This window comes from Suricata suricatta, chromosome 3 (assembly GCF_006229205.1).
Source record: "Suricata suricatta isolate VVHF042 chromosome 3, meerkat_22Aug2017_6uvM2_HiC, whole genome shotgun sequence".
Classification (NCBI taxonomy): domain Eukaryota; kingdom Metazoa; phylum Chordata; class Mammalia; order Carnivora; family Herpestidae; genus Suricata; species Suricata suricatta.
In genome coordinates, this window is record NC_043702.1 from 109,611,493 (window position 1) to 109,625,039 (window position 13,547).

The 13,547-nt window shown below is 35.1% G+C and overlaps 1 protein-coding gene and 1 pseudogene across 2 annotated transcripts in view; both read right to left on the minus strand.

The window, feature by feature from the left end:
- RGS7 (regulator of G protein signaling 7) overlaps positions 1–13,547 on the minus strand; it is a 488,559-nt gene that overhangs the window by 167,666 nt on the left and 307,346 nt on the right. The gene's annotated exons all lie outside the window — the stretch shown is intronic.
- On the minus strand, positions 606–1,588 carry LOC115287961 (annotated as a pseudogene).

The following is a 13,547-nucleotide window of genomic DNA, read 5'->3' on the forward strand; positions in this document are numbered from 1 at the left end:
GATCATGCATAACTATTCCAGGAAGCCGACTCTACCCACCCCACCTGCATGGGGGTGTTACTCATCTTTGGATCCCAAACACCCAAACCAGTACCTCACATGTAAAAGATGATTAGTAAATGTTAAAGAATGGATTAAATGATAGCAAGCTTCCCTCTCCAGATCATTCTCTAAGAAAGGTTACAAAAGGATGGCATCCATCAAACAAAGAATATTAGACTGGCATACAGTGTTCAACTACCATAATCACTTTTCACAGTGATACTTTTCCCATTTCAAGGATATCACTTTACCACTCCACCCATCATTAAAGCAAAACAATGTAAGACATTTAGACATCAGTATTATTTCCTTACCCAGGCTACAGACCTGAGTGGAAGGGGATTCCCCAATTCTCCTTTGCTGCAGACTGACAAGATCTGACAAGCACCCACGGATTAGAGCACACTCTCAGCTACAAGTGTCAACTACATTTCTCTGTGACCTGAACCTGAATGGGAGGTTCACGAAGAGGAAAATATTGTGACACCTTTGCTCATATATATGAGGACTTTGTAAGCAACCAAAACTGTTACACTTCTGATTTGTATCCTTTACTAAAATACTTTTTTTTTTTTTTTGCTTGGTGAATAAGTTTATTATTGTCTTTATCTGAAAACTCTTCATAGAAAATTGTGTTTGGTTTATTAGCTCTCAGCAGCCCGCTCCTGAGCTCTAAGGAAGCTTGCCTTCTTCTGAACCACCTGATCTTTCTTCTGGGCAAGAGACATTTTAGGATGGTTCCACTTCTTTTTAACTTCTTACTTAGGCTTCTTCTCATAGACTAGATTCTCTTGTATAGCAGCGTGAGCTTTCTTATACATCTCCTCCATCATGTCTGGAGTAACATTGTTTTTATGTATTGAGAGAACTGTTTCTTGTAAGCATCTTCATCTTCTTCCATTAGGTAACGCATACAATCTGCAACATTTTGACCCATGATGTGCTTCCGAGGTACTTCTGTATTGAACTCCTTGCTTTCTGAATCATAACCAGGGAATTGTTTGGTACTGTGAGGAATAGACAAGCCTCCATCCACAGCTCCCTTGAGGGCCCCAAAAACTTTATTTCCAGTAGTAGTTCTGGCAAGCCCTGCATCCAAGATAGCAGGTGAAGGCACCAGGCTGACCATCAATGCTTTCCACATTGTGTTCATCTCCAGTCACTTCTACATGGCCTTCATATATCTTATCCATGCCAAACCTATTGAGAAGCCTATGGGCCAGCAGCAGGCCAGTACAATAGGCTGCAGCATAATCTGTCAGGCCAACCTTAACACTGACTTTGGGAGTTCATGAGCATAAGCTACACAAACTATCATGTCTCCTTCTATACAGACATAGGCAATCTGACACATGATATCTCTGTTGGTTACATGAACTATCATCCTGTACTTAGGTGTGTTGTACTTATTTTCATCTTGAATTACCAAGCGTTTCCAGGCATAATAATCAGTTTTACCCTCTCATTGTCTTTTAAATTTCACCTGATATCTCTTGAAGTAAGCTTTATTCTTGACAACTTTAAGAAACCCCATCCTATGGAACAGAGACCGGCAACCATGGCTCACCACAGACCAGCGGCCCAGGAAACTATTAAAATACTCTTTTTGCAAGTTCTGCTAAAGCCATTAACAAAACCTTTAGCTCTTAATCAGTGGAAGAGGCCCAAATATTCCTTTTCAATATTTCTCTTTCAAGAAAATAAATAGGATCTTTGCTTGGGGTAGAGCTCCTAGATTGTTTTTCAAGCAGATATTTAATTAAGAGCATGACAATTTATCTGGATTTTTTAAAGTTTGTTATGTAAGTTCCATAAACCATAAAAAGATTTCATCAGACACAAAGCAAGGGCTTTGTGCCTCTTCAAAGCCTAAGAAGCTGTAAAGATAAAAAGCCAAAAAAAAAAAAAAAGCGCAAAGCAGCAAAGATGACAATAATCAAAGGATACAAGAATATCAAGATGACCTTAAGGAAGGTTTTCCACCCCTCCCAAGTAACTCAAGATGATTACTGACCAACCAGAACCGCTTTCTTCTCAAATTGTGTTCTGAGCAACACCACTTGTCTCTTGTATAAGATGGTAAGAGTCTATGAAATGCTGTGGAATTACCAAGGCAAGGGAAAAATAGTTCCTTGATGTAGTCTTTGTTGTGATAAAGAATATTACAAAAGTCAAGAGAAGGGTGAGTTTGCAATGTGTTCAATGTTTGCAATGATGGGGATATAGGATCCCTTTGAAGAACCATTTTTAAAATTTTATCTTATTTTATTTTTCTATTTTTACAGTTCTTCAGACTCACAAGAAATGAAATAAGCAATAAAAGGATAAGATGTGCTAATATAACTATGAATTTTGAGTTGACTAACACATTGGAACTTACCAATAATAAATGAAACAATTGAGTGATTGATTGACTAATCAGTTAACCAATTCTATATGCTAGCCACCAGGCATAAAGAAAAAATTGTATACCATTCCTGTCCTCAACACTTAATTTACTCTTTAGAACTAGATGTAGGCTATATCTAATCGTCTGTCTCTGTGATGAATGTATGAGATGAATAAACAATGTATTTATTGATAAATAAAAATTTCCTCCAGTGCAGCCAACAGCTGTTATAGGAAGTTAGAGCAAACTAACATTTACTGAGTTTTTGTTGCATAATATGATAGGTATTTCATATAAATTTCCATTAAAATCTCTACTAAAGCTTTTAATAGTAAATTCTCAGAAATATACCAAATGAAAATATCCAGAACCAAAATAAGAATGAACCATGCAAAATGTATATTTAAATATGTCTCTCTCCAAATGAAAATTTTGCAGTGATGTTTTCATTGGCGTCTGGAATCTGAAGACTTGCACGGTGTACATGCTCTTCCATGGCATGTCTCCTCTCAGCCTCAGGTCCCACCCTTCCATCTTCTGGATATTTTAACTTAAAAGAATCAATTTCTTTTTTTTTTTTATTTTTTTAAATGTTTTATTTATTTTTGATACAGAGAGAGACAGAGCATGAGAGGGGGAGAGGCAGAGAGAGAAGGAGACAACACAGAACCAGAAGCAGGCTCCAGGCTCTGAGCTAGCTGTCAGCACAGAGCCTGACACGGAACTCGAACCCACGAACGTGAGATCTGACCTGAGCCAAAGCCAGAGACTTAACCGACTGAGCCACCCAGGCGCCCCAAGAATCAATTTCTTTAACCATAAATATCATGATACCTTACACTCTACGCTATTACAGACATTGTATATTCTAGTTGGAATAACTTCCTCCATTAAAGACACAGCCCAAGTATCACTTTCTCCTCAAAGCTGTCTTGGTTATCATCTCCTTCACTTCCTGTTGCACCCGTTCCTGCCCTGGGATCTCATAGCACCGTGGCCATTCTTCCATTACAACAGACCATGTTTAACAGATAGTATCTATACATGTATCACTAGACTGTAAAATCCTCCAGTACTTGAGCACAGGACCTGGCAGAGTCTCAAGAACTACTAGTCAGGATTTGAAACTAATTTCTCAAAGACTAAACTCAGAATATAGTATTCCTTAACACCATGGAATCTTTCTGTATTTTGAGCTAATTATTGGGATTCTTTAGTTGTCATTGCTAATCAGACAAGCTTTATATTTTCAATGTTATGAAATTAAGAATCATTTTATTTCTTTGGATTAAGAACATCTTGTAAATAATGAGAATTTTAATAATAATTGTTAAAAAAAAATAAAAAGGTAGTAATTTTGAACCATACCTTTTAAACTAGAAAATCTTCATTTTGATAAATAGGAACAGTACTTTATAAATAAATACATGTATCCTATTGTTGATGATATTTATAGTTAAGCACTTCTACTTTGCCTAATTTGATCAATAAAGTTAATATATTCAGAGTTGAAAAGTAATTTCATGTGGCCCACAACTACATTTGGTAATTTTATTTTAAAATTATTTTTAAATTTTATTTTATTTATTTTTTTTCCATAATATTTTATTGTCAAATTGTTTTCCATACAACACCCAGTGCTCTTCCCCATAAGTGCCCTCCACCATCACCACCACCTCTTTTCCCCCCTCCCTCTTCCCCTTCAACTCTCAGTTCATTTTCAGCATTCAATTGTCTCTCAAGTTTTGCATCCCTCTTATTTTTTAAATAGACTTTATTGTCTAGGTTCACATAAAATTGAGCAGAAGGTACAGAAGTTTCCTATATACTTCCTGTCCTCACACATGCATAACCTTTCCCAGTACCAAATCCTACCAGAGTTCTTATGTTTGTTAACAACTGATGAAGGTGCATTAGCACTTCATTATCACCCAGAGTCCCTAGTTTATATTAGAATTTACTCAGGGTTCTACATACTATGGGCTTAGACAAATTTATAACGACATGTACCCACCATACTGTATCATGCAGAGTAGTTTCATTGCCCTGAAAATCCTCTATACTCCACCTGTTCATCTCACTCTCTCTAACCTCCATCAACTAATGATCTCTTTATCTCCATAGTTTTGCTTGTTCCAAAATGTTGCATAGTTTTAATCATACAGTATGTAACCTTTCCAGTTTGACTTTTACACTTAGTCATATGCATTTAAATTTCTTTCATGTCTTTTCATGCCTTGATAGCTCATTCCTTTCTTAGCACTTTGCATTGCTTGAATGAAGGTGCCTAGAATATGCAATGGGGAAAGGATAGTGAATTCAATGAATGTTGCTTGGGAAACAAGATAGTCGCATTCAAAAGAATGAAATTAGACCCCTTTTTTACACCATACACAAAAATCAACTCAAAATGGATTAAATATTTTACTTTAAGACCTGAAACCATAAAAATAAAACAGAAAAAAGGTTCCTTGACATTGGCCTTGGCAACAATTTTCTAGGTGTAATATCAAAAGCTCAAGCAACAAAAGCAAAAAAAGTGAAATAAGTGGATATATATCAAACCAAAAAGCATCTGAATAACAGAATAAATAACGACCAAAATGAACACAGAACCAATGAATTGAGAGAAGATATTTACAAACTATATATCTTATAATGGGTTAATATCCAAGCTATGCAAGAAATTTCCACAACTCAATAGAAAAAAATACGGGCAAAGGTCCAGATAAATGAATAAAGAAAAGGTGTGATAGTATTCCGCCTTAAAAAAGCAGGAAACCCTGCTATTTGCAATGACACAGATGAAAATGGAGAACATTATAAGTGAACTAAGCCAGACATTTACATGTGGACTCTTGAACAAAAGCAGAGAATGGAATTGTAGTTGCTAGGGACTAGAGGAGGGGGAATGGAAACATGTTGGCCAAAAGTAGAAAGTTTCAGTTTCACACTATGAATAAATTCTGTAGAGCTAATATATAACATGGTGACTATAATCAATGGTACTGTGTTATATACTTGAAATTTGCTACTACAAGAGTACACCTTTAAGTGTTCTCACAACAGATAATGGTGACTATGTGAAGGGACAGATATGTTAATTAGCTTGATGTTATAATCATTTCACAATGTATACACATATCAAAAGATGAAGTCATACACCTTAAATATATACAATTTTTATTTGTCAATTACACTTCAGGAAAGTTCCCTAACCCTCTGTCTACCACCTGAAGATATAAAAAGTGAGCAGTGTATAGCCTGGATGAGGGCTCTTACCAGAACCCAACTGTGCTGGCATCCTGATCTCAGACTTCCAGGCTCCAGAACTGTGGAAAATAAATTTCTGTTGATTATAAGCTAGCCAGTTCATGGTGACTAAGCCTGAACTGAGTAAAATGAATGGCAAATTCCAAGGTTTGGAAAATATGAATGGAAGCGGATATAAACATCTGTGTGCAAGTTTTGTGTGGACATAAGTTTACAATTCCTTTGAATAAACACAGAGGAGTGCAACTGTTCGATTGTCGGGTTCAGAGCATGTTTATTTGGTTTTATAAGAAATCACTAACCCATCTTCCAAAGTGGCTGTACCATTTTCCATTCGCACAAGCAAGGAATGAGACTTGCTATTGCTCTCATCCTGAACTCCATTTGACATTATCACTGTTTTGGATTTGGGCTGTTCTAACAGGTGTATGGTGGTAAAATGTTTAAATATACATTTTTTGATGATATATGATGTAGAATATCTTTTCATGTGCTAATTTGCCATCTATATATCTTTCTTGGGGGGTTATCTGTTAAGGTCTTGGCTCAGGTTTTAATCAGGTTGTTTTCTTATTGTTGAATTTTAAGAATTATTTGTATATTTTGGATAACAGTCCTTTAACAGATGCGTCTTTTTCAAATATATTCTCCTAGGCTATGACTTGTCTTTTCATTCTCTCCACATTGTCTTTCACAGAAATATAAGTCTTTAATTTGAATAACACCCAGGCTATCAATGATATCTTTAATGGATTGTGGCTTTGGTGTTGTTATCTAAGAGTCCTTGCCATACCAAAAGTCGTCTAGGTTTTCTCCTATGTTACTTGTGGAATTTTTATAGTTTTGCATTTTGCTTTTAAGGTCTATGATCCATTTTGAGTTACTTTTTGTAAGTCAAAGTGTAAGGTCTCTGTCTTGATTTATTTTCATTATTTTTTGCAGGTGGATATCCAGTTGCTCCAGCACTATTTGTTTGTTAAAAGGACTATCTTTGTGCCATTGCATTGCCTTTGCTCCTTTGTCAAAGGTCAGTTGACTACAGTTTAGTGGATCTAATTCTGGCATCTCTGTTCTGGTCCATGATATATTTGTCTTTTCTTTAACTAATACCACACTTCTTGATCATGGGGTCAGTCCTTCAACTCTGTTCTCCACTTTCAATATTGTGTTAGCCTTCTGAGTCTTTCATCTTTCCATACAAGTTTAAAAATCAATTTGTTTATAACCATGAAATAACTTGCTCAGATTTTGAGTGAGATTCAATGAATCTATAGACCCAGTTGGGAAGAACCAACATCTCAACAATATTAAATCTTCCTAAGCATGAATTTGGAATTTCTCTTCATTTATTTAGTTCTTTTTTTTATTTCTTCCATCAGAGTTTTTTAGTTTTCCTCATACAAGTCTTCTACATATATTTTCTTAGATTTATACCTGTTTTCCTTAAACTTTTAATTTCAAAATAATTACAGATTCACATGCAATTGTAAGAAGTAATACAGAGGGATACCATATGCTCTTTACACAATTTCCACAAAAAGTTAATATTTTGCAAAACTATAGTACAATATCACAACCAGGATATTGGCATTAATAAAATGAAGACATAAAACGTCCTCACCACTACAAGTGTCCCTCATGATGTTCTTTTATAGTCATACTCAGTTGTTCTTAACCCCTGGAAACCATGAATCTATCCTTCCATTCTACAACTTATCACTTTAAGAATATTTTAAGAATATTATGCAGATAGGGTCATACCATGCACAAACTTGACATTGACTTTGTTTTTCACTTACTCAGCATATATCACTGAAGAGTCACCCAAGTTGTTGCACATATCAATAGTTATTCCCTTTTATTGCTGAGCATTCCACTGTGCTATGAGCATATCAGACAGTTTTGGCAATTATGGATAAAGATGCAGTTTCTATAAACATTTCTGTGCAAATTTTCATATGAATATGTATATATTCTTTTTTTTTCTAGGACAAACACCTGCAACCACAATTGCTGGTTCTTTTGGTGTTTTTTTGTTGTTGCTGTTGTTTGTTTGTTTGTTTAAGAAATGGCCGAACTGTTTTCTATTGTGGCTATTTTCCATAGCCACTCTGACAAGTTCTGTGGTGACACCATCTTCCTGACGGCTACTGATGCTGGCATGCTTTCGTACGCTTATTTGATGTAAGTATATCCTCTTTTGTGAAATGTCTCTTCATGTCTTTGGCCTATTTTCTAATTGGATTGTTTTTTTATTTCAACTTGCTTTTTCAGAGTACTCTACATATTCTAAATATTAGAATCTTGGAGATGTGGCTTCCAAATATTTCCTTTAATTCTGTAGCTCGTCTTTTCACCTTTTTAATAGGGTCTTTGGCAGACCAAAGGTTTTCAGTTTTTATGAAATCCATCTTATCAAGTTTTCTCTTTTGAGTAATGTTTTTAGTGTCAAATCTAAGAAGTCTTTACTTAGCCCTAGATGCCCCAAAATTTCTTACGCTATTTCCTAAATATACTTTAGTTTTAATTTCATATTAAAGTCCATGGTCTACTTTGTGTTAGCGTTTGTATAAGGTATGAGACTTAAGTAAAGTTCTTTTTTCCTTTTCTTTTCTTTTCTTTTTTTTGGCCTATGAATGTCTAATTGCTTCATTATTAAAAGTATTTTTCAATTAAATTGCTTTTCTACCTTTGTAAAATATCCACTGGGCTTATTGGTGTGGGGCTATTTCTAGGTTTACTATTCCATTTCATTGATCTATGTGTTTTCCCTCCACCAATACCACCCAGTCTTGATTACTGTAGTTCTAGAAGTCTGGAAAATATAATGTATATATATAATAAATTCCTCCCACGTTATTCTTCTCTTTCAAAATTGTTTTAGTTATTCTACTTTCTTTGTTTTCCACATAAATTTTAGAGTTATCCTCTATATCTACTAAATAATCTTACTTGATTTTGATAGGAATTAAATTAAATGTGTTTATCAGTTTGAGAATTAACATCTTTACAAGCTTCCTTCTTCAGATCTATGAATATGGTATGGCTTTCCATTTACATATTCTTTGATTTCTTCTATCAGTATTTTACAGTTTCAGCATACAAGTCCTGCACATATTTTATTAGATTTATACCTAAGTATTTAATTTTGAGTGCTTGTAAATGGTATTATATTTTTACCTTCATGGTCATGGTCTCTAGTTATTTTTATATATTGCTATATTCTATTACTAAATTTTGCTAAGAATTTTTACATCTACATTCATAAATATTTATCTGTGGTGTTCTTTTTGTATTTTCTTTTCCTGGTTTTGCTATCAGGGAAATACTATCTTCATAAATTTGTGGGGAGGGTTTCTACCTTCTGGAAGTGATTATATGAAATTAACTTTAAACATTTGGTAGAATTCTCTGGTGAAGCCATACAGATCAGATTTCCTTTTTAGAAAATTTTAGGGGCTCTGGGTGGCTCAGACAGTAAAGCATCGAACTTCAGCTCAGGTCATGATCTCACAGTTTGTGGGTTTGAGCCCCACGTGGGGCTCTGGGCTGACAGCTCAGAGCCTGGAGCCTGCTTCAGATTCTCTGTCTCCCTCTCTCTCTCTGCCCCTCACCCGCTCATGCCCTGTCCCACTCTGTCTCTCAAAAATGAATAAATGTTAAAAAAAAGAAAAGTAAAAAAAATAAAATAAACACTAAAAAATATTCAAATATGCAATAGAATATTATTAACTATAACAATTTTCACCATGTTGTACATTACATCTCCATGTTTATCTTATAACTAGAAGTTTGTAGCTCTTCATTACCTTCACCTGTTTGCCCCACCTCCTGCCCCCAAAGCCTTGTCTCTGGCAATCTCTAATCTGTTCTCTTTATCTATGAGTTTCTTTTTCTTTGTCTTATGTTTTTCTTTATTACACATATACGTGAAGTCATATGGTATTTGCCTTTCTTTGTCTGACTGACTTCACCTAGCACAATTTCCTCAAAGTCCTTTCATGTTGTCACAAATGGCAAGACTCCATTCTTTTTTTTATGGCTGAATAATATCTATATTTATATCTATATACTTCAATTTCTTTATCCATTAATCTGTCAGTAGGCACAGATTATTTCCTTATCTTGGCTATTGTAAATAATGCTGCATTGAACAGACGAGTGTATGTGTTAAAATTTTTTAATGTTTATTTATTTTTGAGAGAGAGATAGAGAAAGAGAGAGAGGGGCAGAAAGAGAGGGAGACACAAGAATTTGAGGCAGGTTCCAGACTCTGAGCAGTCAGCACAGAGCCCGACATGGGGCTCAGACTCATGAACTATGTGATCATGATCTCAGCCAAAGTCAGATGCTTAACTGACTGAGCTACCCAGGAGCCCTGAGAATGCATATATTTTTTTGAAAATATCAGTGTTCTTGTTTTCCTCAGATAAAGACCCACAAGTGGAATTGCTGAATCATGCAGTACTTCTATTTTTAATTTTTTGAGGAAACTTCATAGTGGCTGCACCAATTTACATTCCTACAAACATTGCACAAATGTTGTCTTTCTCCACATCCTTGCCAACAGTTGTTACTTCTTGTCCTTTTGGTAATAGCTATTCTAAGAGCTTTGAGGTAATAGCTCATTGCTGTTTTGATTTGCATTTCCCCAGTGATTAGTGATAGTGAATATCTTTTCATGTACCTGTTGGTTATCTGAAAGTCTTCTTTGGGAAAATGTCCATTCATGTCTTCTGCTTATTTTTAATTGCACTGTTCTGTTATTAATTTTTATGAGTTCTTTATATAGTTTGGATATTAACCCCTTATTAGATATATGATTTGCAAATATTTTCTCCCATTCAGTAGGTTGCCTTCTCATTTTGCTCATCTTTGCTGTGAAGAAGCTATTTAGTTTGATGTAGTCCCACTGGTTTATTTTTGATTCTGTTGTCTTTGCTTTTGCTGTCAAATAAAAAAAAAAATCATCACCAAGTCCAGTATCTAAAAGCTTGCTGCCTATGTTTCTCCTGTTTTATGCTTCCACGTCATATAGTCAAGTATTTGATCCATTTTAGGGCAATTTTTATATGGGCTATAAGATGATAACCCAGTTTTATTCTTTTGCATGTGGCTGTCCAATTTTTCTGACACCATTTATTGATGAGATTGTCTTTTCCCCACTGTATATTCTCAGCTCTTTTGTCAAAAATTAATTGACTACATATATATACATATACATACATATATATGTGTGGGTTTCCTTCTGAGCTCTCTCTTCCTTTCCAATTATCTACATGTCTGTTTTTATGCCAATATCACACTGTTTTAATCACTAGAGCTTTGTAGTATAGTTTGAGACCAAGGACACTTTTACTTCTTCCTTTTCGGTTTGGATGCTTATACTTTTCATTTTCTTCTGGTCTAATTGTTCTGGCTAGGACTTCAAATACTATGCTGAATAAAAGTAGTGAGAGTGAGCATCTTTGTCCTGTTCCTAATTTTGGAGTATAAAGCTCTCAGCATTTCCCACTGAGTATGGTGTAAGCTGTGGGCTCATCAAATACGGCCTTTAATATGTTGATGCAAATTCTTCCTATACCCACTTTGATTGTTTTTGTCATAAATGGATGTTATTTTGCCAAATGCTTTTTCTGCATCATATGATCATACGATTTTTACTCATTTTGTTAATGTGGTGTATCATATTGACTGATTTGCAGATGTTGGGCCATCTCTGCAATCCTGGAATAAATCTCATTTAGTCATTGTGTATGATTTTTTAACGTTATTATTGAATTTGGTTTGCTAATATTTTGTTGAGTTTTGCAAATATATTCACGTGGGGTTTTGGCCTGCAATTTTCTTTTTCTCTGATAGCCTTGTCTGTTTTTTATATCAGAGCAATGCTAGTTTTATGAAACTGAGTTTTATGAGTTTGGAAGTGCTCCCTCCTCTTCTATTTTTGGGGGAAAGAGTTTGAAAGATTAATATTAATTTGGATGTTTGGTCTTCTTTTGGTGGTTAGTACAATTCACCAATGAAGCTGTCTGGTCCTGGCCTTTTTTTTACTGAGAGGTTTTGATTATTGATTTGGTCTCTTTGCTAGTAATCATTTTGTTCAGGTTTTCTAGTTCCCGGTGATTAATTTTTGGAAAGTTGTATATTTCTAGAATTTTAATTTTTTATGTTTTTATTTATTTTTGAGAGAGAGAGAGAGAGAGAGAGAGAGAGAGAGAGAGACAGACAGACAGAGCAGAGGAGGGTCAGAGAGAGAGGGAGACACAGAATCTGCAGACAGGCTCCAGGCTCCAAACTGTCAGCACAGAGCCTGACGCAGGGCTCGAACTAACAAACAGCAAGATCATGACCTGAGCCAAAGCCAGATGCTCAACTGACTGAGCTACCCAGGCACCCCTATTTCTAGAATTTTTTAAATTTATGTGAATTTATATTTATCAGTTATTTATTTTATAGCTACTAGGTTTTGTATCTTCCTTACAAAGATTTTATCCGTACTCCTCTACTTTTTAAATTATCTAATTTCCTTCTTGTACTCTACAGCAAATTTAAACTTCTATCTCTTGTTTTTGGTTTGGGCTCTCCTTCCCACTCTTGCACCTGCCTCCACACAAAGCATTCAAGAGTCTAATCACTTTATCTTTAAACAAAATTCATTTAGTATTCTGCTGGGAAACATGAGAGAATAACATAAGAAAAGCATTATTTCTACCCAGAAGTGGTTCATTGCTTAGTAAGAGAAGGTAAAGGAAGAGACAGTTGGACGATTCTGACCCCATGCCTTTACTCCAGTACAGGACTAGAAATTCTGAAGAATTCACATAACTCGTAGAGGTATATATTTATAACATTTATACAGTTATACATGTACTGTCTCTCCTGCAGCCATTCTTACTGGTACTCAGTAATTCATTTATTTATTCACTCCACAGTCATGAATACATACCATGTAATAATGGGAACACTGATGCCCCGGAAAGAAATCATAAAATGGATATGATGCTGACTCACAAAGAACTCACTAAACGGTAGTTGAGGCAAGGAAACAGATGGGTATATTACAATGTGGCAAATGTTCTTATAGCTATGAGAACAGCCCTTTTTAGAGCAAGTACATAAAGTACCTGACATGGATTGAGAGGGAAGGAGGAGAGGAAGCACCATGGTCAGCTCCCCTCCCGTTCTTTATGGAGCTGTTCCAGTCTTGTGTTGCTGGTTCTAATTTTTCTGAGGTTGCTCAAAATGAAAGCAAAATATGAAAGTTTAAGGTAACTAAAGTGTATAGTCCTACTTTTACTGAGGTTTAATTCATATCTACTGATTTTTAGTATAAAATCTGGTGAATTCTGACAAGTATACATACCACTTCAATTAACATTAAGAACATTTGCATCATTGTGATATCTTAAATGCCCTTATGATTGCTTCCGGTCAAGATGAGCCCATACCTTGACAAAGAAAACTAGGATTCTCATTTCTAGCACCATAGTTTAGTTTTGCCTGTCCTGGAACTTTATAAAAGAGAATCTCATAGTATGTACTTGCTTGTGTCTGGCTTCTCTGCTCAACAACTATTTTTGACAGTCATTCATATTATTGCATGATGAGTGTTCCTTCCTAGTGCTGAGTTCTTTCCACTGTATGAATATATACAGTTTGTTTATAGAGTCTTGGGTTGTTTCTGGTTTATAGTCATTGTAAACAAAACTGCTGTGAACATTCATGTGCATATCTTATTGTGGTCATATGTTTTCATTTTATTTTTTAAATTTCTGTGAATATCTTCCACCTGCTTTTGACAGAGTATAATATTTCTGAACCTTAAAAGTTAGAAGGTGGG